At 41.4% G+C, this 3,251-nt stretch overlaps 1 non-coding gene across 1 annotated transcript; it reads left to right on the top strand.

Moving 5' to 3' along the window:
* The first annotated feature begins 1,131 nt into the window (after positions 1 to 1,131).
* On the top strand, positions 1,132 to 1,238 carry LOC127487190 (U6 spliceosomal RNA). Its single transcript, XR_007913756.2, has one exon. It is a non-coding gene; the product is annotated as a U6 spliceosomal RNA (small nuclear RNA).
* The last annotated feature ends 2,013 nt before the right edge of the window (positions 1,239 to 3,251 follow it).

Below are 3,251 nucleotides of genomic sequence, written 5' to 3'. Positions count from 1 at the left end.
AGTTCTCTGATACGGGATGCTTACCCCAGCACATCACTACACCTGCTCTGTCCAGTTCCTTTTAGAAACCCTTGTCATGACAGCCATCATAGTTTCTAAGTCTGAATATTTAGGGGTTTATAATTCTGTTGTCAGGAAATTGTGTATGATACGGATGATTTCTGGAAAGTGATATTTTATTACCAGCATCTTCACTGAATTCATCAAATTTAATAGCTCCAGAAGCACAGCTAGTATGAGGCTACAAATATGTCATTTCCATAACACTCATCAGTTTTGAAAAGCCTTTTTAAAAAATAAAGGAAAAGAAAAGACCAACATATCCTAGTTGATCTTGTAGAGATCACATCATGCCACAATGAAGAGAGAGAAAAAAAAAAGGACTTTTTACATGTCCACCCTGCATCAGGTATCCACCCTGTTCAGGGCTCAGGGAGCACAGGAATGAGCAGAACAGCCTGGTTTATTGGACACTTCCCTTCTAGAGTCTTTCTGTCTTAGTTTTGCTGCTTTTGCTAGAGTAAATGAAGGTGGCTAAGAAAGACATCTGAAAAATCATAATTTCTTACTAATAATTCGAAATTGCCTTTGCTGAAAACAAATCCTTGGAGGAGGTACAAATTAGTTCAGGCCTGGAGAGGTGCAGCAGAGATTCTTTTGAAAAGTTGTGCTAAGACCCTAGAGCAAACATTGCTGCTTGCCACTTATCTACCCAAAAATCTCTTTTAGGTATTTCCCACAGGTCCCAAATGTTTCCACAGCCTCTGCCTGCCAGGGAGTCAATGCATTAGGAGGCTTCCTTTGTTAAGAATCAGTTTTCCAGAGCCAGCACTGTGGCATAGCTGGTAAAGCTACTACTTGCTGTGCCAGCATTCCATATGGGTGCTGCTCCACTTCGGATCCAGCTCTGCTATGACCTGGGAAAGCAGTGGAAAATGACCCAAGTCCTTGGGCCCCTGAACCTGTGTGGGAGACCCAGCAGAAGCTCCTGGCTCCTGGCTTCAGATTGGACATATGGGAAGTGAACCAGCAGATAGAAAACCTCTCTCTCTTTCTCTCTCCCCACCCCGCCACCCTCTGTAACTCTGCCTTTCAAATAAATAGATCAATCTTTTAAAAAATGAGTTTTCAGTGCTTGTTTTGGCAGCACATATACTAAAATTGGAAAAATACAGAGAGGATTAGCATGGCCCCTGCGCAAGGATGACACGCAAATTCGTGAAGCGTTCCATATTTAAAAAAAAAAGAAGAAGAAATGATGGCTTTCACACAAAAATAAAATGAGTACCAAAAAAAATGTTTAACTGATTAACTGATGGGGTAACTAATAAGTGTTATGATTAGTTTAAAGGAAAATTCAAACTGACACACAAAAATAAGATGTCTCAAAAACTTCAAGGAAAAGTATGAGCTTATTTTGCAAAGAAAAAAATCATATATAGGAGATATATACTATGGAAAAAGCTGCATAAATTTCAATTTTTCAGTAAAATAAACTCATATTTTAATTTTTTTAAATTTATTTACTTGTGAGGGATGAGGGTGAGAGAGACAGAGTGAGAGAAAGAGAGAGCAAGAGAGAGAGAGTGTGCAAGTTTCTATCCACTGTGACAAGCTCCCACAATGGCCAGGACTAGGTGAAGCTAAAGTAAAGAGCCAGGAAATCAATCCAGGTCTCCCACAAGGGTGTCATGAACTCAATTACTTGAGCCATCTTTATTGCTTCCCAAGGGTTGCACTAGTAGGAAACTGGAGTCAGGAACCAGAGCTGAGTATCAAACCCAGGTACTCTTCTATGGAACATGGGCTTCTTAACCAGTATTTTAACTGCTAGGATAAATGCCCCAATTCATACTTTTAATTTTTTTCTATGAATTCTTTGATGTACCCTCATATGTGCAGATCAAGAATGTTGAGATTTGGGTGGGCATTTGTCCTAGCAGTTAAAACACCCTTGGGCCACCTTCATCTCATGTAGCATTGCCAAGATTTGAGTCTTGACTCCAATCCTAATTCCAACTTCCTGTTAATGCACGCATCTAGGTGATGGCTCAAGCAGTGAGCCCCTGCCACCCATGTGGGAGACTCAGAATGTATTCATGGCTCCTGGTTTCAGACTGACCCAGCCCCAGCTTGCATGCATTTTGAAGAGTGACCCAGCAGATGAGACTCTCTCTCTCTCCCTCCCTCTCTCTCTCTCTTTCTCGCTCACTCTCACCCTCCCCTTCAAATAAATAAATAAAAAAGTCTTTAAAAGAAAAATTACAATGCTGAGATTCATTTACAAATAAAGCAAAACCAGTTAATTTCTAGTAGGCAATAGTCAATTGTAGTCACTGCATTTCTATATACAAGAATAATTTTGTGGCCGGCGCCGCGGCTCAATAGGCTAATCCTCCACCTAGCGGCGCCGGCACACTGGGTTCTAGTCCCGGTCGGGGCGCCGGATTCTGTCCCAGTTGCCCCTCTTCCAGGCCAGCTCTCTGCTGTGGCCCGGGAAGGCAGTGGAGGATGGTCCAAGTGCTTGGGCCCTGCACCCCATGGGAGACCAGGAGAAGCACCTGGCTCCTGCCTTTGGATCAGCGCGGTGCGCCAGCCGCAGCGCGCCAGCCATGGCGGCCATTGGAGGGTGAACCAACGGCAAAGGAAGACCCTTCTCTCTGTCTCTCTCTCTCACTGTCCACTCTGCCTGTTAAAAAAAAAAAAAGAATAATTTTGTCATTATCTATTTTCTACCATTTATAGAATTATAAATAAGTCAAAGACAATGGAAAGTAAAAACCACTTGAATAGGTAGCTAGACAGGACCACTAATCTCCTTTTGCCCATTTCAAAGTCATTTACAATTTTTTCTGATGTGTTCAACCAATGAAGCGTAGCTTCCTTGTCCCTAAATGAGATAATCCAAAGATGTGTTCTACAGTTTCTCAACATGTCTTCAATGGGATTCAGTTCAGTCTGCCCACAGCTGTAAAATAGTCAGTAACATTTTATCGGCTTTTCTTAGTCTTTCCCAGCTTACTTATTCATTCCTTCAGAATATTCCCTAGAATCACTCCTCAAATTTACTGCTTATACCCAGTTCTTATCTCACAGCCTGTTTTTGGAGAAACCCAAACTAAGACAGATTCCCCATTCATGCACTTAGCTCAATTTCCATAGATTGAAAGAGGCTTTCATCTTCAGAAATTTTCTTTAAAAAAAAAGATTTATTTATTTTTTATTTGAAAGGCAAAGTTACAGAAAAAGTG

The sequence above is a fragment of the Oryctolagus cuniculus genome, chromosome 9 (genome assembly GCF_964237555.1).
Source record: "Oryctolagus cuniculus chromosome 9, mOryCun1.1, whole genome shotgun sequence".
Taxonomy (NCBI): domain Eukaryota; kingdom Metazoa; phylum Chordata; class Mammalia; order Lagomorpha; family Leporidae; genus Oryctolagus; species Oryctolagus cuniculus.
Note: the sequence above shows the minus strand (reverse complement) of the source record. Positions and strands in the feature narration are given on the sequence as shown.